This window comes from Agelaius phoeniceus, chromosome 1 (genome assembly GCF_051311805.1).
Source record: "Agelaius phoeniceus isolate bAgePho1 chromosome 1, bAgePho1.hap1, whole genome shotgun sequence".
Taxonomy (NCBI): domain Eukaryota; kingdom Metazoa; phylum Chordata; class Aves; order Passeriformes; family Icteridae; genus Agelaius; species Agelaius phoeniceus.
The window spans coordinates 125,455,950-125,481,295 of record NC_135265.1 but is presented as its reverse complement, the minus strand read 5'-3'; the positions used below and the strand labels follow the sequence as shown (position 1 = coordinate 125,481,295).

Sequence of the window (25,346 nt, the reverse complement as noted above, 5' to 3'; positions counted from 1 at the left end):
GTGCCGTGCCCCGCAGCCTCCGCAGGGCCGTGCCGCGCTGTGCCGTGCCCCGCAGCCTCCGCAGGGCCGTGCCGCGCTGTGCCGTGCCGCGCTCGCTGCCGGCCCGCGGCGCCGCCGCCGCCGCCTCCCTGGCTCCGCCGCCGGGCGCGGGGACATGCGCAGTGCCCGCGCCGCGCTCCGCGGCCGCGCTCCGGCCCCTCCGCCGCCTCCCCCGACCCTCCCGCCGGGCGGAGGAGGGGGAGGGAGAGAGGGGGAGGAGGAGGCGGGTAGGGAGAGAAAAGGAGAGGAGAGAAGAAGAGACGAGAGACGCGCCGCAACTTGCTGCCTCTCCTCCCTCGGCTCCCTGGCCGCGCCGCTGCGGGCTGCGCTCCGCGGGAGGCGGCAGCCAGGGACGCTCCGCTCCGCAGGGCCGGCGCCTCCCGGTGAGTTGGGGGCGGTGCGCGAAGTTGCGGTGTCCGTGTCCGTGTTTTGGGGGGTGCTGGTGCAGTCGCTGCGGGGCCGCTGCGGGGCTACCCCTGCTTGCCGCGCTCCGCGCTGCGGGCGCTGAGGACGCTGCGCACGGGCGGAGCTGCGCGCGGCAGGAGCGGACACAGGTGCGGGGCACGGCCCCGGCCCCGGCCGGGTCAGCTGCGCGGATCTCCGCGGCGCGGGGTTACCGCGCCTCCCCGCTGCTGCCAGCCAGCCCCGTTACCCTATTTCCATTGAAATCCTATTAGGCAGTGACAGGCTCCAGTTTGTGTCACTGTGGCATCTGCTCTTGGCTTGGAAAGTCTCGTGGAGGACGGGGTCGCTGGGGCGAGCGGGGTCTGCTCGTCCAGCGGAGCTGCGAGCGCAGATTGTCCCCAACGCCGAGTGCCGGGCGTGCTGCGCGGGGCTTTCGGCTCTCAGTGCTCCGGAGAGGGAAAAGAGAAACTGACCCACGGTCACAGCAGAAAGTTGTGCAGCTTGAAATGCTACGGACGCTAATGGAGCAATTAGCTAAATAAACAAACGTAGTGATTTATAGGTGTCTGAACTATAGCACTTTGAAGATAGAGCTCTTTAACCTTTCTTTCTAATCTATCCTTCAGAGATTTGGTTATAAGGAGAGTAACATATCGTGTGTGGTGCTGAATACACGAATTAAATGCATTTGTGAAAGGAACGGCCTTTGAAATAATACTAAGCCATTAAGCAATAAATGCAGAAAAGGAGTGAGACAGAGAAAGAGCAAAGAAAAAATCTTGGCAGAAAATATTTCCCCCCTTTCTAGCAGCCTAGGAAGCCTAGCAGCTGTGCTTGATTAACTTTTATCCAGGGTTCTTATTTAATGAAATTAAACTTCAAAAAAACAAGTGTGCTGTGTGAAACCAGAGGCAAATCCTCCTTAGTCCTCTCAAAGTCTGTCTGTGTTGCAGATAAATGATGATTGGAGCAGCATCTGTTAAGAGAATTTGTAGAAGCAAACACTGCTAAAGATACCAGTAGGTAAATGGAAGTACATTGTTATTGTATTTGTTTCTCTTAGGTGATGCAGAACAAGACATTTCAAATTCCAGGGAGTTTTATTTTACATCTTTAAAAATTTTTCAGGTGCATAGCTTCGTTATTGCAAAAGTGCCTCCCCTGATTGGAAAAGTGATTAATTCAGGTCTTAGTTTATTTAACAAAGGCCAAATTCTGCAGCCTGTGGGGCATCTCCTGTAAGGGGTGAGTGTCTTTTGCACTCATTGAAAAAGAAAATAGTACAGCATGTGTAACACCATGCAGGCCTGAAGTACTAGAGCAGTTTTATATTTAACCAGCATTTCAACACAGATTTTTATTAACATAAAATCAATATTCAGGATTGGGATCTGCAACTTCCAAATGAGAACCTGATCTGGAGGCAATGCATTGCTCAAATGAGTAAAAGTTGTGGGATATGACAGTCATCAAACTCACCCATCTTTTGTTTGGTTTCTTTTATGAGATGTCATTTAATGAGGAAAAGAAACAGGTAATCCATTGTGTTTTAAGACACAGTGCTCCTCATAGGCCTCATTGCCAGGCATTTGAAAGTGAATGTGGCTTTAGATCATGTATTGTGTACAAATGACTACTACAAGATAACTTAAGTTCTGAATTTATTCTACTATTACAGTTCTATTGATCAGAAAGTGGCAACTGGATTCCAAGTCCTAAACAAGGATGATCTGAGAGTTAATTTATATTTTAGGAAGCACTGAGGAGTGCACAAGAAAAGCCATCAAGTTTTTCTTGTTGGATGTGCAGTGGCATTTAGTTTAAGGAGCCTTCTTTCTTGGGGCACTGGGAACTTCATTGACACACAAAGGTGTTAAATGAGTTTATCAGCTCATTGATGCCCATGGTGAAGTGCTGCAGAGTTCAGTGGCTGGAACAGGACAGTTATTTTATTTCCAGTAAGGATGGGGATAGAGAACTGAAGGGCTTTTTCAAAGTAGTTCCAAACCCATATAGTTTAAAACTGTAAAATAAAACGCAAGAATAAGATTAATAGACCAAGAGGACTCAAAACCATGTGACAATTAAAACAAGAAATCATTCAATAACACTACCCATGCCCCTACAGCAATGCCTCTGCTTCAAGGTCTTGAGACGGGGGCAGGATTCAGGCAGAGGATGGGAGGGTGGCTCAGCCCTGGAGCAGCCGTGGGGAGGAGCAGCTGACCTGGGGTGTGGTGGTTGTGCTGGGGCTGGGAGGGAGCCCAGGCAGGGTGAAGGGGAGCAGAGGGCTGCCCCTCACCCTTATCCCCAGTTGCTAAGCTGAGATGGGGAGTGGCCCCCTCCCATGATTTAGGGTTTGCTGATTGTATGGTGACTGCTGGCCCTGGCCCTGCATGGAGCCAGCAGGGAGAGGTGCTGGATGAGGCTCAGGTTGCACAGCCTGTGGCTTGCAGGCAGGCTGCCCTGGCTGCTTACTGCCCATCCCAGCATCCCAAGGATGCCATCAGTACTGCTACTGCCTTATACTGTGTATAATAATGCCAAAAAGTTCTGGTGAGGGGAGAAGCTCAAGTTTCTTCCATGGGACCATGGGAAAATGGTCCATTTGTAAATGTTCATATGATAGGATACTGCTTGCATAGAGTGAAACGTGGAAAGGCAAGCAGTTTACACTCATTTGTGCAATACTACAAGAAGTAAACTCTAAATTTTGAAATCACTATGCAGTAATGTGGGCTCATGGAGGACCTGTGAAAGCTGCAACACAGATGAGGAAGCTGAATCCTGATTTGGCTGCCAATTTACTACAGGTAGTTGAGATGTCCTTGGTTGCGATTCCCCCATCTCCATCCTGGTACCCTTCATGCTCTGAATTGCTGTGCTGTGCCAGAGATTCTCCATCAGTCACTCCTTCCCCTGGTCCCTCACCTCCCAAAATCCCCATGTGCCATGCCAGCAGTGGTGCCCTGCTTGTGAACTGGCGTGAATGGCAGCCTGCAGGTGTTCAGTGACTCCTTCAAGGCCCCAAACTGCAAACCTCTCTGCAGTTTCATTCTGCTTCTCTTCTGTGGTGAAGCAGTTTTTTTGGCAACACTGTTCCCTCAGTTACCTGGGCAGGCTGCAGATGGTGGGACCTCCAAAGCTTGCTCTGAGAAGGTGCACCAAGCACAGCTGTGAGGTGCATGACGAGTGACAGGAGGTGTGCCTGTGCTTCATGGATGTGATATAACCCAGTTTTAATTAAAGCAGGCACAGCAGATTATTAGGGTAGATAAATACTGCCTTGTTACAGCCCTCTTGGGTCGTATGTAAGCAGTATTCGTTTAGAAAGGATGAATGAATAGTCAGTGTGAAGGATAAAGATCAGCATTGTTAATCACTCTGGAAGTCTTCCGTGGGAAAGTGTAAACTCATGAGGAAAGACAGTGCCCATAAATGTCATTTAAATATTTAAATAAATTGAGGATAAAATTTTGATAATAAAGGCATGCAAGTACCAAGTTATGTTTGGGTTCCTGTCCAAGATAACTGAGACTTGTACAGTTGGCTTCCATCATTGATAGGCTGTGCTTCTGCTTCATACTTTGCTAGCAGTAATGAAGAGCTCATCTTCAATGCCACCTGGGGGGGAAAAAAACCCTAATTTTTCTTGTCATAGTGCAGAGAAAAACTTCAGAAACTTGGGGGGGGCTATGTTTGCTTAAGATCTTGAGCTTCAGGAGGGGTTAATGCTTCCCTTGTGGTGTTTGTGCCAGGTGCCTTTATGGGGGCTTGAGTCAGGGGCACTGAGCATCCAGCTGCAGCTTGTTGCTGTTGATATATCTGCAGGGTGGGAAGAATGACTCTAGGTGGGAAAGAGTGGGTTTCCACCTCCATTAATAAGCAGAAATTGCGCATCTACGGTTCCTTGATTTTGTAATTCTCACTAAAGTTTCTTTTGCCCTTTCATACCTCTCAGAATGCCTTACAACTGTTGGGAAAAAAAAATCTGTGTGCTTTCATGTAAATGCAATGAGGAAGAGCCTTTGAAAATATATCTAGCTGATGTTGATGAATAAACAAACGTGGCCAGGGTAAATCTTTTCATCTAACTTCAAGAGTCACGCTGTAATGAAGTAAATATAGATGTACTTAATGGGCTTCTTTCATCCAAATATATAGCAAGCCCTTTAAATTAATGCAAACAAATCTAAAATGGATTTCTAAGTGGCTTTTTATTTTTTGTTTTCTCAATATTGGAGCAGTTTAGTCTACCCAGGCTAGGCCAGGAGGGGACCTTGCTCCTGGGGCTGTGCAGATGCTGAGGTGAATGCTGGCCCAAAGGGGACAGGGCAGTAGGAATGTGAGAGACCCAGCTCTTCTGCTGGGGTGTTGTGCAGTAAAGGCAGGAAGTGCTCATTCCATGTGGAGTTTCAAATGTCTTATGTGATGAGTCTCCCCAGATATTTCCCTCTGGAAGGCAGCTTGCAGACCTGGCTCCAAGAGGCAGGGACCCTGCAGGGCTGCTGTCTGCTCCCCCTTGGCTGTGCTCATGGCAGGCAGCACCAAGAGCTCCCCAAGCTCAGGAGGTCTGCCTGCTTCCCCTGGGGCCACCTGGGCATGGCAGGCCTCTGCTTGGCCAGGCACAAACCTGGCTGTGGGGTTGCTCTGCAGGACACATCCTGGAGTCCCCAGGTGGGGTCCTGGCTCAGAGCACCTGAGCTGGGTGTGAAAGGTGGCCTTGGGGCCATCAGGACACTGCCACAGACGGTCATTGAAGTGTGAATGCAGTGGTGGTGGTGACTTTGGCAGCATCCTGTTGTTGGAAGCTGTGGGAAGCTGGAGCTCAAAGCTTAGTTCTGCAGATCTGGGCATTCACTGCCTGCCAGTGGATTGGGTTTCATTTCAAGTCTTGCAGGATGACTGTTTCCAATGACAGCATTTGTAAACAGATTACTGACCTTTTGTGCAAAGCATTTCTTGCACATACAACTGTTTGGTTTCACTGCCCTTGCTTGTAAAGAGTGTGTAATGTTTGCCTTTCCCATATCATGGGACGAGATTTCAGATCTTCTCTATAAAAAGCACAATTCTAAAACAATTTTACTTTAGAAGGAAGTCTTTGTTTTAAAAAAGATTAAACCCTGCTCTGGAGAAGAAGACCTTTACTTGGTCTTACCTTTTCTTAATAAGAAAACTTCAGATCCATTTAGTCCCATTGTTGAGTAAAATCCCATTCACAGCTGGGCAATGTTAGAATTTGAGTATTAGACTATTTAGACGACTGCATCAGCATAATTACAGAAATTCTTCAGGATGAGATTTTTCTTTGCTGAGATCTTGATGAATGGGAAATACTATAAAGAATAATTTCTATGAGTCTTAGAGGACTTTTGTGAAAGATATTTACATCTAGAAGACCACTGTACTTTGAAAAACATAATGGTGATTTACTAATGTCCCGACTGAACTCGCTGTTTGACACCTCAAATAATCAGACCAGTCCAGTTTAGCTCGCATCTCATTGTGTTGGGCAGTGTGTACAGAAGTGAAATGTATTAAAAAGTGCTCAGCTTCGGATGTGTTCATCTGGGGATTTGCTCATAAATAATTGATAACCCTCTGAAACAAAATCTCTTCATTACCCCGTGGATTGCTCACCTCTTCCCTCCCGCGCTCATTGTTCTCGCAGGCGGGGGAAGGAGGAGGCGCTGCTTTAATGAAGGTGCACGTCAGCCTCTGCTGCTCCTTCCAAAGGTCATCCAGCTGAACAGGGGCAGTGAAATGCCTGACAAAGATAAACATTTTATGGAGATATGTGGCATTCCAGTGTTTTAGAGGAGCCACCAAGCTGCTGTATTTAAGAATTCTTTGCATCCTAGCATAGTAGCAGCGCGTACGTTGAATTACTGAGGCAATGAAATGTTTGCATCTCATGTGCTGCAGGACAGGACATCAAAGTAAGAACATCAATTATAGCTGTAATATTTGGGCTTGATCTTTCATGATTTTACTGCTAAGGATACCATCAAGTATCCTTGCTCAGACTGTTTGCTGCAAATGGGACAAGTCTTGGTGAGCAGTGCTTTCTCATTGGAGCCAGAGGGAGTTCCTATTTATCAGACATTGATGCATAGTGATGAATTTCCTTTTCTGCAAAAAGAGAGCCATTCTGTGTCCACTGACCTAAAGCCTGAGTTGATCTAACAAAATCTTGTTTTAATGGAAAAAGTGTCTTTAATGTAAGTTCAGTTCATCTTTTTGATGACTTGATTGCTTCAGAGGTATTAGCCAGATTCTGTAAGTCCTTAAAGGTGCTAATACTTGCTTGCATTTAATAGCCCTAACTATTGCTAATGTACAGGAAATGATCAAATCACATCATTAAGAGAGAGCCCTGACAAATCTTAAAGCCATTTTAATGTGAGGTTTCAGATGTTACTCTTTTTAATTGAAAGGTGAATGCTGTAAAGGCTTTGTCAGACTGCTGTTTCTAGATGACAGCACTTTCTATGGACTAACTGGAAGTCCTAGGGTGCTGATCCCAGCTTTCAGCTTCAGGATTCATAGCTTAAACTCTTCCTTTTTTACTTGGTAGAAGCATGCATCTGTGGTGGTGTCTGGATTTATGTCTTCCAAGGAAATATTGGATCAATCAAAGAAAATTAAAATGATTTTCTGAAATGGTAATCACATTCTGGCTGGTACTGGAAAGAACAGAGCCTTTGCTCCTTGTCTAAACCACAAGATTAGCTTGCCTATAAAGGATTAACAGAGCTCTCTTCTGTTAATTCGTAGTGGTGTAGTCGAAGTGCTCGATTCTACATCAGTGGAAAATCCATTATCAATCAATGGGAGTTTTGCAGCTGAAGCCAAAGGGATTAGAGGCTCATGGTTCTGAAGTGACTGAGGGAGAGAAAGCCCTGGATATGCTTGTTGCCACACAGCTGTGAGCCACTGCTGGGGTGTGCCCACGAAAAATGGCAAAGCAAGCGTTCAGCTGCCTCAGGTGGGCTCTTTCCAGGTGTGAAGGGGCTCCTGCCACGGGGCAGGGCTGCAGAGGGACCTTACCTGGGCTGCTGCTGACAGTGGGCTGTTCCTCATGTCCAAGCAAGGGGGTTTCCAACTGGAAAAGGCAGAGAAGGGTGGCCTGAAGCCTTCTTCTAGGGCTCATGCTGTGGTTGGGGGAGAGTTAATGAGGATGTCAGTGAGAGCAGGAGTTAAGAGCCATGGTAGAGGGGTTCAGGTTTGGGCATAAGGGGTGCAGAGGAGCACTGGTGCCTGCCTCATGCTCTGACACCTGCACTGCTCAGGGTGCCCCCCAGGCATGCTGCTTTAGGAGACTGCAGTGTGAGGGAGAGACAGGAACACATAGCTGAAGAGGTTGTAAAGAATTTCCACTGGTGGTGTTGTGGGTGATTTCCTAACAAACTGCACTGTCTCCAGAAGTTTGTTCCTTCAATGAATAACAGCTATTTTTCCTTCCAGCAGAGTGCATAGGCCAGCATTCAGACTGTCAGAGCCTGCAAACTAGAATGCCTGTGGTTGCAGACTTACTTTAGTTTGGAATATTCACCAAGCACATTCCAAAATATAGTTTTACTTTCTTTTGAAATGCTGTCAGAGAGCTTAGCCTAAAGATAGCTCTGATCCCAAGCCTAGCTGTGTGGAATAGCACAGTCTCCATGGCCTCTACTGCAACTTTTGGTAGTTACTTTTCCACAAATGGAAGCTAATGCTTAAAAAAAAAAGCTATTCAGAATAAAAATTACAGAGTAAAAAATTAGTTTTTACAACAACTTTGTAAATTTACATATATTGTATTGATCTGTTATAATGGGCAAGGTTGTGTCATTTAGTTTGGCAATTACAGAGATTAAATTAGTTTTCCTTTACTCTTGTTAAATGCAAAATAATTGAACACACGCCATGGAAGGTTGGGGCTCTCATGTTTGTAGCTTCATCATTTATTAATCTAAGACATTAAATGAGAGGCTTTATAGATTTGCTTGCCTAAGGAAAAAGAAGAAGAAAATACAGAAAGGCCAAAGTGGATGTGTATGTGTTCTGTCCCACACTTTGATGTGCTGTCAAATATTGCCTGATTTTTAGTACACTTTGTAAGCAAGGACACTGCTTTGCCTCCAGAAAGGTAAATTGTGACCTCATGTTTAAATAGTCTGAGTAAGCTCATATTGGTGTAGGCAAAGTCACTTGTGCAGTTCCCTTCACACTCTACATATAGGAATGTAATGTTGTAATCAGAGCAGCAAAATAAACTACAAATGAGAACCCTGTAAAAAGGTGTATTTTGGAACTATCTTGGCCATCTTAATTGACTCCTCTGTAGTTATAGGAGGGGCTGTCCCTTCCCCTAGCTCAGCCTTTTCAGGGGATGGTGTTGGCAGCAGTGCAATAACAGCTCTGTGGGGGCAGATGTGCTCTTCTTTCTTACCTTCATGTAGCTGGAGGGGATTTGAAAATTGGTTATTTCCCTCTGTCTCTGCAGCTCCAAGCCCTGACACTGCCAGCTGTGGATTAGTGAAATAAATCCCTCATGTTTGTACTGAAGTGGAAAGCATAAAGAACATTTCCTGCCTTTTTCCCCCCTTTTTAATGTGTCATTTGCTGGCTGGCACAGTGACCTCCATTTCGTGCCTTGTGAAGGGACTGGTCACAGAGATTTCTCTGTGGGTGAATTAATCACTCAAGGGAGCAGCAGCATGTGGCATCATGCATGGGGACCTGAGGTAAACAGTTACCTGTGGACTACCTACACTGAATGTGTATTCAAATATTATCTGCTAATGCACTTTGACTTTTCTAATATGATTTTCTTTCCCTTCTGTTTTATCTGTTTTCTTAACTATGTCCTTGGTAATCAAAAGGGATGCAAATGTCTAGTCACCTTTTGGTGTTTCTAAGTATGACTGAATTTGGAAGAAAATATTCCTGGCAATTTAGTACATGAAATTTGCCAGTTCATTGGGGAATGGTTTTATGCTAGTAATGTAGAGGTACAACAGTTTGGTTTTCCAGGGTATCTTGGACAGTTTGTCAAGTCTTTTGAATTATTCCAGTCAATGATATTGACTGAAGTGCAAGAAATAATTAATTTCTTTTTTTTCAATTCTTGATGATTAAATCTCATATTCTTGATTTACATTTTGGTATCAATTGTATATTTTAATTTGTGTGAGTGAACCCTGAAGCTCTTACTCACTTGTGATTCCATCTTTAATTTTGCTTGACAAGTCCATCTCGTTCCTAGAAATCTAATACACAGGAATTGATTAGCATTAACAGTCAGGTGAATGACAGGGGAGGAGGTGATATCTGGGTCTGGTGTGGGGCCTGACCAGTTATGCTGATTAATGGATGCTGGTTTCCAGGTGATCCTGTTATCATTCTCCTCAGCAGGTTTGGCTAAAACAACCCCTGAAGAAGAGCTGGGGAAAGCAAACTAGAAGCAGAGGATTGGTTTCCCACCAAAACAGGAAGCCATTATTATGAGGCATAATTAGCTATATAATTTACTTGGCAAAGCAGGCAGGCATCAAATAACTCAGCATTTCTGTGTTTCATGTTTACTCAGCACTCAGGCACAGCATGTACCAGTAACATGGTGCTGCTGGTTCTCAACAGGCACATCAACATCTGGTCTGGGAAGAGAAGCCCAGGCTGTGAAATGGGTGATGGAACTTCCAAACTCCTGCAGGGATGGCCCCAGGAGCTGCATGTAGCTACCCTGGCACATCAAAACCCTGGAGGTTGGGACCTCAGGTTGGCAATCTGGGAACCTGAAAACCCTTGGTTGATTTTTGTCACCTTTTGCTTCTCCCAGCTGTGGGAATTACTGAAATATTAGTTCTTGGATAGTGGTGAAATGAGCACAAGTTGTTAGTTTTAATCAGTAGTAAATGTTTTATTCAAGAAACACAGTAAACAAGAAAACTTGTTTTCCTTTGGTTTTCTGAGCTAGGCAGAACTTATACATCACAGTGGTGTGATTCCCTGAGAAAGAAGAATTTCAAAGTCTTGGCAGTTTCCATGTTCCAGCCAGCATGATATGTGCCTTGCTCCACAGAGCATTTTATTTTCTATATGAAGTGTTAGCTTGTATAATTAATTACACTGGTGCTTAAAAACAATCAACCACTTTAAACACCAAAGGCTTTCTTTCATTAGATTCTAGAGAAATGAGAGAAAAACCCCAACCAATCAAAAAAAAGAAAAAAAAAATCCAAACCCCCAAAACCAACCAAAAAAAACCCCTTGGGAATTTCTGGGCTTTAACTATCTGTCCATAGGCAATAGGAAATTGATTTTATGAAGTATAATGCTAATGTTTTAGGGATCATCATTTAATAAAAATGATGCTCCCTGCAGTTCATCAGCAGCTGGCACTTAAAAAGACTGAATTCAGAAAAAATAAGTGTGAAGATTGCTGTGGGTAAATGCTCAGGACAAGAGCTGTGAGATTGATACTTTTTCAACACCTGGCTACCTGGTTTTATTAACACTCCAGTACCTGTGGTGTGTGTCTGCACCAGGCTGATTGTGTGCAGAGAGGAGCAAGCACTTGCAAATAAATGAGTCAGTTGTATGGTAAAGAGAGGTTTTGGTGTCAGGGAGAAGAGCAGTGCTGCTTTCTCTTCCTTCCTGTATCTGATGTTTCAGTTTAGCAGAAGAGGAGTGCTGGGGTTGAGATTTAAACTTGCGTTTTCTCACCCTCCTGCTTGATCTTCTCCAAAGGATTGTTGTCCCTCAGCTCTGGGAGTGGTGGTGTTTGGTACAGGAAAGGGTTAACTTCCAAAAGCACGGCCTGGCAATTCGGTGCCTCTGGAGCTTTAAATGAGGAAACGCTGACATAGTGCGGGCTGTAGAGCGGGCCCTGCTGGGGCATACCCGGAGCAAGGCTCCCAGGCCATGAGCAGAGTTCTGAGCAGGGCCTGCCTTCCTGCCGTGCCTGGCCCCAGCTGAGCAGTGCTGCCTCCAGGGCATGGCACCTTCTGCTCTGCTGCACAGAGAGAGCTTGGAGTTATCCCACATGCACAGCTGAACAACTGAGTGGTGGGTGCTGGGAGCAGGGGAAGTGCTGAGTCCTTCCCATGGCAGGAACACCCCCAGGCACCAATATGTGCAGGGGGTGACTGTTGGGAAGGCAGAAAAGGTGCAGGGCTTCTGGTGGGCACCAAGTAGAACATGAGCCAGCAAATGAGCCCTTGTGGCAAAGAAGATAAAGTGTGTCCTGGGCTGCATTAGACAAAATCTTGGCAGCTAGTGGAGGGAGTTAATCCTGCCCCTCTCCTAGGCACTCGTGAGGCCACACCAGTTCTGAGATCCCCAGTAGTGGAGAGAAATGTACATATTGGGGGGAGTGCCACAAAGGGCCATGAAGATGATTAAGTGACTGGAGATCTCTCATAAGAGGAGAGGCTGGGACTGTTCAGCCTGGAGAAGAGAAGGATCAGGGGAGAATATTGTCAATTTGTAGAAATACCTGAAGGATGGGCACTAACAGGACAGAGCCAGGCTGTTTTCAGTGGTGCTCAGTGACAAGACAGGGGCAATGGGCAAAACCAGAAATACAGGAGGTTCCTTCTGAACACCCAGAAACACTTTTTCTGACTGTGGGGGTGGCTGAGTACTGGCACAGGTTTTCCTGGGAGGCTGTGGAGTCTCCATCCTTGGAGATATTCAAAATCCACCTGGACATAGTCCTGGGCAACCAGCTCTGGGAGGCCCTGGTTGAGCAGGGATGTTGGACCAAGTGACCTCCAAAGGTCCCTTCCCATCTCACACTGATTCTGTGACAGCACAAACTGCACTCTTTAGCAGTTGGGCTGGATGAGTAGTAGGGACTTCCTCCTATACCTCATTCTTTGCAGACACAGGTTTTTTTAAGAGAGCCTGTTCTAAAGTAATAGTTCTCTTGTTTCTTTTTTAAAAATTTGAAAAAGGTTCTCCATTCTCACTGAAAAAAAGAATAGTGATACACTTCTCAGTTTGCTCCTAATTCTTCACCTTTCATTTTTAAAGTGTAAAATCTTTCATATGTTCCCTGGATTGTAAAGCAGAGGAGCAGTATCTGCTGTCTCCTGTTCCTGTTGCAGGATGTGTGCAAAAGAGCAGTTACTTATCACTGGCTTGAATATGCAGGTGAAAAATAAGAGAAAATCTCATTCTTTGCAGAGACTTGAGCCTGTAAATGTTGGACAAATAATGCTTATTGTGCAAACCCCTTGTCTTGCTTTTTTGAAGCATATCCTTTCCTTTAAAGCCTGTAGCTTACTAACTGTTTTCAAGCAATTTGTAGCTGGCATTATGTTCTGTGTGCCTCCACAGCACAGCAGCTGAGATGCTGAGGTTAGCTGTCATTAATAGGCCCTTTAGCAGTGTCATACCCAGGACTCAAGGCAGGAGACTTTTATCAACACAAGCCTTTTGTAAACCACAGTGGTTAGGTGTGCCACTGCTTGTTCCCTCCTCGTGGTGAGTTAACACCCCTGGAAAGGAACCCCACCAAATGTGCTGCTTTTGATGCACATGGGAGGAGTGGAGCTCTTATCAGTGACCTCAGCCTCCTCTCCTTGCCTTGCAAGCTGATTTTGTATCAATTACAGGCATAGCTTTAATCTTCATCAACAGGATAGCAACTGCAGTGTTACCCTCGGACTGGTGATGTTCAAATTGTCTTTATCTCCTGATTCTCTGTTTGAAAAACTGGGACTGAAGTATTTTGCATATAAATTTACTTTGTATCCATGGTTTTTAAAATTTGCCCAGAGGCTGATCTTAGACATACATGTGCTGCCTTCTCAGTGTAAATATTATTGCCCTAATGCAATCCTTGGAGACCGTGGTGGCCTTTCCAGCTCAGGAATAGTTTTTTGAGGCAAAAGAGGAGCAGTCTTATGATAAGCCATGTGGTTCTCCCAAAGGAGAAGGAGCCTTAGTATCTTAGGATAGTATGAAATCCCAGCCTTTACATAGGTCTTCCTCAATTAAAGGCATTCTCAAGAGCTTATGTACTATTTAGGGTTTGAATACACTTGCAATAGCAAAGACTTCAAAAGAGAAACAGCTGCATGAGTGACAGAGTGGCTGAGATCTCAGTGAGCTGCAAATGTGTGACAACTTCTTCTTTTTACATCTGAACCTAGGAAGTGGATGTAGACTTAGGTAGGAACAAGTTTAGCCAAGAGAAATATCCCTTCCTCCAGAAAGGAGATTTTGTTCTTTGGCTTTGGTACCTAAAGTGTGTCATATGGGGAGAAAAGTGCTTGGGAGCATTGGAGTTCATACCAGGTATTTCAGTTGATTTAAAAATACTTAGGAATGTTCAGAAACAGACTTTTTTGTTAACCACAAGGTTGCAAATGTTGACAGGCATAGGTGTATATGAGCAGTAACTACTGAGTAGATTTCCATGATAACTGAAAATGTAGATTTCATGTTACTTTTTAATTTGCATTTTATGCCCTGTGGTGGCTTTGGGGGGAATATATATATATATATATATATGAACCTGTGGTGCAGAGAGATAGCTGCATGGATGAAGTGACACTTGGTGCTACATTTGCTCTTTATTATACAAGAGGTACATTTGTTTTTAGTTTTGGTCATGTAAAAATGTTGCAGTCCTAAAGCTGAGAAGAAATATTTTGGTATTTGTGTCTTTTTATTGCAACCAATTGATACAAGTAAGACCTGCTAATATATGTAGCTAGTAAGAAAATAAATTGGGGTTTTTTCCTCTGTTGTATATTTTATTTGCCTTATGTGGCTGCACATGTGACTCAAGCAGTGAACCCAAGAATAACACTGCTGTTGCATTTAGGCAAACCTGTAATACAAAGAAAATGCACTTCAAGACTTTGAAGAGTTTCAGAAAAATTCTGAATTAGTGTGTAAAAATGTATCTTTTAACCTCAAGAGCTTTTTATACACTGAAGTACTTGTCCCACACACAAGTAACAGCAGATCAGTTGAAAACAGGAGAAAGTCAGAAGAGAGAAAATTAGTATCCTCAGGCTCAGCATGGGAAGCTGCTTAAACACATTGTAAAAGTCACTTAAGGCATGTGTATGTAAGCAAGCAGAAGCAGTGGTCTGCTGAAAGCACAAATGTTAGGAGTTACTTGGACTGCAGAAATATCCTCGAGCAGATGGGTATCTGCCCCTAATGATTCCAACAAAAAAAACCCAGCCAGACTGTGCTGAATTGGATGCAAGCTGAGCATGAAGATCTGAAAAAGGCTTTGAAGAGTAAAGAGTTAGCAACATAAAAGAAAATGATGAACTCTGTATAAATCTATGAAAAGGTTGATATCTGTAAGAGCACTGGAAGGCAAGCAGGGTCACCAGGCAGGACATCAGAAAAAATAACTCAGTTGAATTGGTCATTGCAGGAGAATTTGGGCAGGTGTTGTGTTGGGTAACAAAGATTAGAAGGTGTCAAACTGCTGAGGTGTCACAACAGAAATGCTGAAGAAAGCTGGAGAATTGAAAATTGAATACAGAGGTGTGACCATGTGTTGTTCAGAGCAAGGCCAATCCTCTGAAGAGGCATCACTGCTGGCAGAAAACACACCACACATGTGGATGCTGCAGCTGTGATTTGTGAATATGAGCAATGGATTTCATTTTTAAAACCCTGAAATATTTGATTAGGTTGTGATTTTGAACAGGCTGGCAGTCGCAGTCCTGGGAGGCTGTGGGTAACCAGGTGGACAATTCCTTTCCTCAGCCCACTCCAGCTCCCTCCTTTTGACTTCTGATGCTTCCCTTCCGGGCAGGTGAGCACAGCAGCCCTGCTGCCTTCTGTTGTTGTCCTGCCTGCAAGCCCCTGACTAACTCCACACTCTAAGTCCATCCTCCCCCAAACCTAGCTCATTCTTGATAAGATATTCATCTTCAGTTTCTCTGTGATTTGTGGAAGTGCAGAAAAATAATATGAAAAATAGGTGCTTGGCCTTCTGGATATTTCATGAGAAGGCTGTATTATTTGTAAATAATTTATGACTTTGAAGCCACACACTTTCTCCCCAGGTTATATGTCTTGTATAACTGAACTGTGTGATTTACCTTAAATTGCCTATCTGCCATGCATTCTGAATCTCTGTACAGTGCTGTTTCTCCTCTCCTGTACAGCCTTCACCCATGGATGAGAGATTTGCATAAAGTGATTTCTTCATGTAAATGTGATCAGGCTGCAGCTCCAGCATCTTCCTGTAATGGATGTACCAATCCCCTTGAACTGGGCCAGTGTCTATCTTGGTAATTGAATGTATTTGTTTGTTGTTGTAGTTTTGGGAATGCACGTACTGACACACTTTTGCTGCAGCCTTCGTAGCCTTTCCTGATCATGAGGCTTCTTTGCAAAAAACAAGAAGCAAGCATTGGGATGGGGGTTGGTGATGCTGCAGCTCAGGCAGGGGCTGGGACAAGAGCTGGGGGGCTCCCTGGGGACACCCTGTTATCTGTGCTGGTCCTGAGCCAGGAAGCTGCCCCCCCCTGCCCTGCCCTGTGGGGACAGCCTGCCCAGGGCTGGGACAAGCAGTGTGATTGGAATGGTGCATAAGCCAGGGAGATAAGGAGCTCTGCTGCTTTGGTTGGTGTCATTCAGGCTGTGACATGGGCTTGCTGCAGCCTCTGAGGTGCCAGACTGTGTGAAGCCTCTGCCTGAGAATAAAGCAACCAAAGCATCTCACAGATTTTTCCTGCAGTCCTCTGCTCCCTGTGCGGACTGTCCCCCATTTGTTTGGTGTTTTCTACCCCTAATCACTGGTTTGGCTGACTCTCTTCATTCATGGTCTCATGGTCTTGTTTCCCTTGCCTCACTTTCCTTGCTTTGATTCCTTTCTGTTCTTCCAGCTCCTTCTGTACCAATCTTGTCCCAGCTGATGTATTCTTCCTGGCACCCCCTCTTTCCCCTCTACCTGAAGCATGAATAACTGAGATAATGAGACACAGCACTTCCCCAATTACTTTGTATATGTATGCATATGTATGGCCTCACCCACTGCCTTGTCTCTCATCCTTCTGCCCTTTTCTACAGCAGTCTCTCGAGGATGGGATTATCTTTGAGTGTGTATTTAGCATATTTTCACTGCCACAGTGTGAATAGCATGGAGTAATGGTATAGATGGTTTGGAAACCTAGAGCTGTGCTGTAGTGTTCATAATGCCTGACAAGTGACCAGGTAGCCTACCTTGCCATCACCTTCAGTAAGGTGTTTTGCATTCAGGTTGTCATTGCATAGTTTTATATTTTTGAAATTGGAAGGGAGGGTAAATTAATAGTCTGTATGGCCTCTAATAATTTTTTTCATGCTTTTTAATATTAATGTGTTCTGAATAATTGTTTAAGGGAAGTATCTGTTAATTTAGGTAATGGGGATGGTATTTTGATCAGGTGTGTGGTAAATGCAGAAGTTGGAGGGTATTTTTTGAAGGCTTCTCCATCTTTCTGTAATTACCAGATAGATAATAGGAACTTGCCAGATTCAACGTGCTAATGATTGCCTTCCAGCTTTGAGAGAGACAGAAATTATATGCTAGCAGTATCTGAACGAGATTCTGCTGTGGCAGTGTAATAAAACATAGAATACTGTGCTCTCCTGCCATTGTGAAAACATCCATGAATATGTCCTCGGTCTTTCAATACAGAAAGTAATGAAGATGAAGCTAAATTTACTTTGGGAGTACTCAAATGGCTATTGATGGCTTAGGAATGCTGGGTTATCAATAGTAGATGAACTGCTTTGTTGTTGTCTGTCACTTTGCAGGGCAGCCTCATGAATCATGTTTAGATAAAAGGTAAATGCTCTTACTGTCCCATTTTGCTGTTTTAAATTGCTACCTTTGCAGCCTTGTCCACAGATCCCCTGAAGCCAGGGAGAGCTTGCTGCATCTCTGGGCCTGAGATGCAGGGTATTTTCTTACTGGTGCCTTTTTTCCACTGGCTCTGGACTGTGCTGCCTGATTAAAGGCAAGTCTCCTAAGATCCCAGCATGTGACAGTGATCTGCTGTGCTGTCTGTTCCACAGGCAGCTTAGCACTGCTCTGTGCTGGGCCTTTAGGAGCACAGGAAAGAAAACTGTGTGTGGGCACTATTCTTAAATATATCACATACCCTTGGTGCCTTGCAGCTGGGTCTAGAGTGATGGGGAAGGGAGCACTTTGGGTGTTTTGCCACCAGCTGCTCTATTAGTTGCCTCTTGCTGTATCTCACTTTCAAAGGAATGATTTGCAGCACACGAATCACTCTGGGATAAAGAGAGTTCTGTCCAGTATTTTCTTCTAAAATTCAGTCAGCATGGTGGATTATTACAGAAGAACATGGAGACCTTTAGTCTTTCATATTTTTTATATTGCATTGGGAGTGTGTAAGCAAAGGAGCAGTCTGAGGTAGCAGATAACCTTTGGGCAAAGGAAAAAATAACAGTAAATGGTATAAGAGGCAGCAACAGTATTTCTAAATCTGCAGGAAATAATCTAATCCTCAGTTAATATAAAACATGTCTAAATCACTGGCTCTTTTGAAGTTGGTGTCTTTGTTTCAGAAGTAAGCTGTGCAGCCCCAGGTGGTGTGAATTTACTGGGATGTTGCTACAGAAAGGTTTCTGGAGATACAGGACAGGAACCTTGCCTATTTGCTCAGGGGCTGTGAACCAGATCACATGATGGTGTGTGGAGCTGATGTGTACTCTGCAGGAAAAGGGGAGAAATTCTGGGAGAAAGCTTTTGTAAGCTTATCCTGATTTATTCTGAATAACCCATCAGTTAGATACTGCTGATAATGGTGTGTTATACTGGCCAGTGCTAGGAGTAAGAGGCAAGGCTCTTTCAATAAAGAAATAAATGTCACCATCATTTTTTCCAGAGCTCTACACATCAGTTCTGTGTATTAAAAAGGACAAAGACTACAGCACAAGGGGGTGGTTGTGTGCCTACCAGTTGTAATAATTAAGGGCACACTTAGACTACTGGGCCAGTAGCAGATCAGTGAAACTGAGGAAATGTCCAGCACTCCTTGTCTCTCCATCCATTGCATCATGGTTTCTGCAGGAATAGTGCCTGGGTGAGGGTTTCCAAGGGAGCCCCCCTACACCTCTGATCTGTAGTGACAACAGCACCTCAGTATTTCTGGCAAGTTTTGGGCATTTGTTTACTTAGGTGGGTGTCTTTTTCCTTCCATCACAAGCACTAAAAAGATCCTGGACTCATCTCATGCAGTTTGCCAGCTGTGTCCCTGTCCTGTCTAGCAGGAGCTAAGGGCCTTTTTTTTTCCAACCCTGTGGTAGTACTTGGAAAGCATTAGCTATGCTGGAGGCACTTCAGAGGATGGGAGGTGTCAGTGCCCTGCTGAGCTGTAGCTGGCTCCTCACAGCCTCCTGCTGACCCTGGGTATGGGACATCACAGGGCAGGCCAGTCTGGTTTTCCAAGGACAGTCAGGGCCCTGTGGCAGACCCTTGAGCCATTGGCATGTTTGAAGAAGTCAGTTTGAACCAAATCCATAACTCATGTAGAATGGTGTCACATCTTTAACAGGGACAGAGTGTTACCATTTCACATTTTAAAGAACTATCCTGTAATGTCAGTTTCTTTTATTGCTCTACTGCTTTGTGCCATTGGTACCAGCAGAGATGAGAAATTAGGTAAAGAAAAAAATTGTTCTAGCCTGGTTGTCCCTAAAATGAATGTGTTACTGTGGCTGGATTGCTGCACTCAGTCATGGTCCTGGCTCTGGAGAGGAATCTGCTTTTGTGTTACAGACTCTTTTGTCTAGCTCTGCCTAAAGATGTTCTCCTCTGACCTCCTGCTTTTGACTTAGACCTGTTTGCTTTCTACTTCTGTGTTGCTTTTGTGTTTGCTTTCTACTTCTGTGTTGCTTCTGTGTCTTTTATTGTCTTTTATTCTTATTCTCGAATGTTTTCCTCACACTTACAGCTCTCCTAAGTGTATTTCTCCTTGCAGCCACTGTTCCCATCTTAACAATCTGTTGTAAATTTTTCTTTTTGTCCCAAAGGACTTCAGTTACTTTCCTGCCATTCACTTGATGCCCCATTGCTGCCAGTCTCCCATCCAGGCTCCCAGGTCTGTGCTGCTGCCTCCCTACCCCTGTGTCCTGTCTCTGCCCAGCCAGTGCCAGCCTCCCCTTGCACCAGCTGCGTGTTGGACGGGTCTCAGCTCACCCTGTTCTCCTCCAAGTAACTCCTGATTTCACTCTCCTTTTTCACCCATTTTTTCCTCCTTGGATTTTGCCTAGATTGACTGACTCTCACCATCTTTCTTCCTTACTCCCGTGCCTTCTTTCTTCCTGCTTTTCTCCCAGACTCCCCAGCCAAACTTCCTTGCCTGTTCTTATCCATCATCTTGCCAACACATCTCTCAATCCCAGTTTTTCCCCTTTTTCCTTACTTTTCTCCAATTTCCTCACTCTTGTTCCTGTTCTCACAGGAGTGCATCTATCTCAGAAGGCAGTAAAAAACATCTCTCTGACATAAAGCTTTTTCCTGGGTCTTCTCAAGTCCTTTCTTCAGAGTAGAGATACTTGACCTTCTCAAACAAAAAGACCTTTTAACTTGTGCAGGAAAAAGTGCTGTTCTTTGGCTTTTTTTTTTCAGAAACATAGGCATTGTTTTAGTGGAGATACCCAAAACTTCATTTAGCATGAAGCCACGTTTTTTAACAATTGAAAATTATCAAGAAAGGGGAAAGTGGCCAACAGCTGTAACAGGCAGCACCACTGCTAGCCTCACCTCCTATAGTTATCATCACAAAATGCCAGTTGGAGTTTGAATGTCTTCAAAGTCCTTTTCACAATATATTGGCAAATACAGAGTCTTGGAAAGAGTTAATATGATGCTGCAAATTTTCCAAGGCTCCCAGTAGAGTGAGTTGCCCAAGGAGGAGGCAGCACATGAGCAGTAACTGCTGCCTGCCTTGCAGGTTTGGAAGTGTGAGAGTGAGTGCCCCTCTTAGGAGTTGGGCATGGTCTGTGAGTCCCTTGATGCTAGAATTGCATGTCTGTGTGTATCTCCTAATCATCCTTCCAATTACAGCAGCCTGTATCAGCACAGTCTCACTGGTTTATAGAAGGGCTAGACTGGGATGCTGATATCTGGAAGAGGATTAGTGATATGACAGAAAATACACAGCTGTTGAAACAGATATTTGAATTTTTAATAGATAAACTTGTAGAGCAGCTCTACCAGCCTTATATTGTTCAAGGTCTGTCTCTGTCTATCATGTGCTTTTTCACAGGAGAGTGAAGACATGATCCCCAGGGAGTTAATAATAATTCTTTCATCCCAGGGAAAAAAAGTGAAAGAAAAAATGCGCTACATAAGATTTGCCTGTGACATTTAAAGTCCAAATTGGAGTTTGTCTGAGTAATTTATCTTTGGGTATTTGTAGGAGGGAGTGTAGGAGAATATGAATGAGGAAATCTTAGTTATGTCTGAGCTTTCTGATCGTTGAAGAGAATTTTTGGGTACTCTGTGTGGCTGGAAGGTCTGTCTGTGTGATCTCTTCTCCAGCAGATGGAAGATAACATTAGGAGGAGTACTTTAATTATCAAAGCATGGGAATTACTCCAGTTCAGTATCACCCTGAGACACCCTTTTCTTTCAGAGTGACAGGTGATGTGTTTCTGGAATGTTAGAGCTCATTTCCTGCTGCTGCACTGAACATGTGTACACCACATTTTCTCTGGCAGTATTAAACCTGTATCTATTGCTGGTGAGGAAAGAAATAAAAATACAGCATATCCTTGTAGAGAACATAACAAGTACAAAGACACTGAAGGAAGAGGGTGTGTTTTTCACTTTGACTTCTTTCACAATCTGCTTAGATTCCTTGAGTTCCTATGAATTACATGTAAAATATGATTAGACTGACACAAATTGAAATCTTCCTGCACAGAGAGATTCTTTCTCAAAGCATGTAGCAATTTCTATTTCCCACTGCTGTTAGATTTCTGCTTGCACAGGTGTTTGTGCAACTTCATGTTTCTGTCAAGACTTCTCTTCGCAATGTGTTGTATGTGAACCTGCCAACAGTCCTGCATCCAGACCTCCCTTTAACTTCTAGGAATAGCATTCAACATATTCTGGTGGGTATCAGCTGTTAACTAACAGAGGCACAGACAGACTTCTGTGAATTGCCTCCAACTTGGGCAAGACTGGAGCGCTGTGTTTATTCTTGAGCCTCTGCTTGGTTCTCAGCTGCTTTTCCCCACAGTTGCATATCACAGAGTCACTTGAAATACAGCTTTCAATGTCCAGTGAGGAGCAGCTAAGGACTTTGGGTTTGTCTAGTTTGGGAGAAAAGGAGGCTTTGGGGCAACCTCACTGCTCCCTACAACTTCCTGAGCAGGGGAAGTGGAAAAGGAGTTGTGGTTCCTTCTACCTGGTATTCAGTTATGGGGTGCATGGGAAATGGCTCAAAGCTGTGTCAAGGGAGGATCAGAGTAGAAAATAGGAAGCATTTCTTTACCAGGAGGGTGGTCAAAGACTGGAACAGGCTTCCTAGAGAGGTGGTTGAGATTCTGAATGTCAAACCTCAAGATCCTGTTACAAAGAATTTAAGACAACAGATGGGTTATTCTGCAGGATATTATTAAATGAACATGCTTATTACTTCCAAGGTGTTTTTGCTGTTTTATTTTAATATTTATGAAGCTTTTCCTGAATTAAGTAACTTTTCTATTAATACCTGAATGTGGCTGTGTGTAATTGGCATTGATTAATACATCTAATAGAGTTTCAGTCTTGAATGTGACTCCTTTTGACATGCTTTCTGACTTTTTTCTGTTTGCTATTCATGTTGGCCACCTGAGACACTTGTTGGGTTTGGGTGGGGGTTTTTTTGGCATAACATTAATTTTTGTTTCATAGTTGATAGCATTATTATTTTATCAAATAAGCTGATAAATTGGTACAGCAAGACTGCAGCAGCAGCAGTCAAAGCACTGATGCTCTCTAATGGTGCACTTTACCTCTGCTCTATTATTGCTGCCCATTTCATTATTTGTGAGTTGATTACAGCTGCATTTCTCAGGGGCTATGAAATATTCAGCAGCCTGGACTAGCCATGGGAGAATTGCAGTCCTTGCAGCTGAACAGCTGCCCTCAAAGGCAAAGAAAAACCAAAAAGTTCTTGTGTTTACAAGTGATGGGGAAAATCCTTCTTTTCTTTAGCTTTCCCACAGCACCGACTCTAGGTACAGGCTAATTAAAAATTGCCACTTTACTTATCCTTGTTTTTGGATGGGGGGGAAGAATAAGAATAAATATACAATATAGATCTACTGCATTTCTGCCATATTTGCCTGGGCACAGCAGAGAAGGAAAACAAATGTTGGTGTAATTGGTTGCCTGTGTGTCAGTGTGAGGTAGTTGATGTTCAGGGTGGGGTTGGGGAGAGAAAAAAACCCCTCTCTCTTAGGGGCTAACATGAACACTACCAGTTTTGTTTTCACACTGTGTCTTTCTGGGGGACTTGCCAGCAATGACTGACTGAAATGTGCAATATTTTACCAAGTAGGAAACAGATAAGATTTTTTATAAACAGGATACTTCATCATTAAAGTAAAGAAACAATTGCTTTGACCTTGTCACTGAATGGGTAAGGCCAGCATTGTGATAATTGAGAATGTAGCTAAGCAACAGTTCTCCAGGAGCATGCACTGCTTTATTTTTAGTTGAGCACACTAGTGCAGTGGGGGGATGTGGGACACACACACATGGGTATGAATGAGCAAAACAACCGGGTAATTATTACTAAAAAGAAAAAAAAAATCTTTTTGCACAAAATTTGAGTTGTAATATGTTCTTATACCGATTTTAATTTGGATTTACATCAAAAGAAAGTAATTGAATCAATATATCCTTCTGTGGTCTGAACAAGCAGATAGCCTGACAGTATCTCTGGTTTCTTAAGCTGCTTTAGTAACTTGAGTCTCCTCTGAAAATTAACGGTGTAGAAGAAATGGCATATTTCTTCAGAGATAGTCTATTTTGTATCTATTTCCCTTTACTTTGGTGTTAATTATATTTCCTAATCTTACAGGTTACTATTTCAGAGCTTAATTTATTTATTGCTCTAATTTTGGTTTAAACCTGTCTTAAATACTCTAGTGAGCTAACCTGCTACAAAGTAAACAGTATAAGATCCTTTAAATCTGAAATTAATGTCCAGGGAGGACATTTAACATTCCTCTAGCTAAGTCAATTTACAAACCAAGTTAGTTAATTTTTCATGTAAGCAATGGGGAAAAAACAAAGTGCAAAGTTAGTCATTTTTGTTATGTAGGCATTGCAGGACAAATTGCCACCATATGGCCCCTCTGTTATCCCATAAACAAAAGTATGTGCTCCAAGGCTGGTGCCAAAGGCAAATTTGCAGCCTCTTTACCTTTTTCTGCTTCTGGTAAATCTCTCATCACTGACCTGGATGCTTTTTCTTTAGCTACTAAAGCAGTACAATTGCTAAATAACAGTGAGTTTCTACATATCAAACCCAAGCAGTTACAGAAATCTCTCTGAAGATATTGTCACTGCACAAGTACAAACCACCCTAGCTTTACATATGGGAGCCTTTAATTCTGATTTGTTCTATGAAATTTGTGTTATTGGCAACATTGCATAGGTGGAAGAATAAAAATGTCCTAATTCTCAGCCTAATTTTATCAGATCTTTAAAAGCCAAAAGATAGTTTACAGATAAAAATAAGAAAAAGGAATTTAAAGATTGTATTAGTTACTCTTGGGTACTTTTAGAATAGTAAGAAAACCTTTTCATAAAGTGCTTTTCTCTGGATGTGATTTTAAACTCGATGAACCAGAGAATGTAATGTATATTTTCATATTCTTAAAGTGTGTCATAATTGAATTTGGATGTGTGAATTTTTATATTTTTTTTCTGCCTAGGAGGAATCATTTTTCAATACTGTATCTCACTTGAACATCAAGCCCTACAGAGCCTACAAGGTAATTGTTTATACAACTGCTTTCTGTTTCCTGTGGTGGTCAGCTTGGCTTTAACTCATTTTCTGAAGACTCCTGTAATTTATGATGGTGCCAGTGCTAAGTCACTAAAATGTTTAGCAGCAATGTTACAAGTAGCTTTTACAGAAACTGTTGCTTACAGCTTCACCGTCCGTGGTGAGCTGGGTGGGATTTCCAGTGTGTGTGTATAAAACAAAGATGTGATGCATTTTCAAAATGCCCTTCTAGTATTTGTGTCTTAAGAAGGAGCAGTGCTGAAAGGTAAAATCTGCTGAATGTGGATTTGTGTGTGGTCATTCAGAAAGTTGTTCCTCACCCCTCAGCATCCCAGCCTTTCAGCTGGTTTTTCTCCTGGAGCTGCGTGAGAGGCAGCTGAGAGGCAGCATGTCCTGGCACAGGCTTTCCTGCCCAGGAAGGTGGCTTTGGTCAGTGTAAATGGTTTGGTCAAGCAAAGCCATGACCATCTCATGGAAATCACAGTCCTGGCTCACTTTGCCAAGCTGATAAAAGCTGTTTCTGCTGTTGCAGTTGTGGTAGATGCTGCAGATCTGCACATCAACCTGCCTTTGGGAGCATAGCTCGTGAGGTCACCATGGGTGTGGACAGCAGCTGAAGCAAACAGACTGCTGGGGGTTCATATTTCATGGTCAAGTCACAAAGCTCCCCCCCTGTGCTGGGTGCAGAAGAGGATATTGTGGTTAGGGAGTTGGTGTGGGTGTGCAGTCTGCAGAGCAGAGCTGGAACCTCCACATGGAGCCCAACAACATCCAGCCTTCAGCTGGTGCTGCTTGCCTCATTTACTGGAGGAATGATGAGATTTGAGCCATACCAAATTTATGTTGGGCTGCCTCTTCAATAATGTCTCCCAGCACCTGGCAAAAGGTAAATTTCAAGGACTGAAG

General features: G+C 43.8%; 1 protein-coding gene across 3 annotated transcripts in view; it reads left to right on the top strand.

The window, feature by feature from the left end:
* The first annotated feature begins 283 nt into the window (after nt 1-283).
* The window catches only part of PAG1 (phosphoprotein membrane anchor with glycosphingolipid microdomains 1), a 112,551-nt gene continuing 87,488 nt past the window's right edge, over nt 284-25,346 (top strand). The window contains exons 1-2 of one of the 3 annotated variants that reach the window (XM_077186727.1): nt 284-422; nt 24,367-24,426. The gene's annotated coding sequence lies outside the window, so the exon portion shown is untranslated. Of the gene's footprint in view, nt 423-15,607; nt 15,708-24,366; nt 24,427-25,346 lie in introns of those variants that run through there. The other 2 variants (XM_077186733.1, XM_077186751.1) reach the window with 2 other exon arrangements.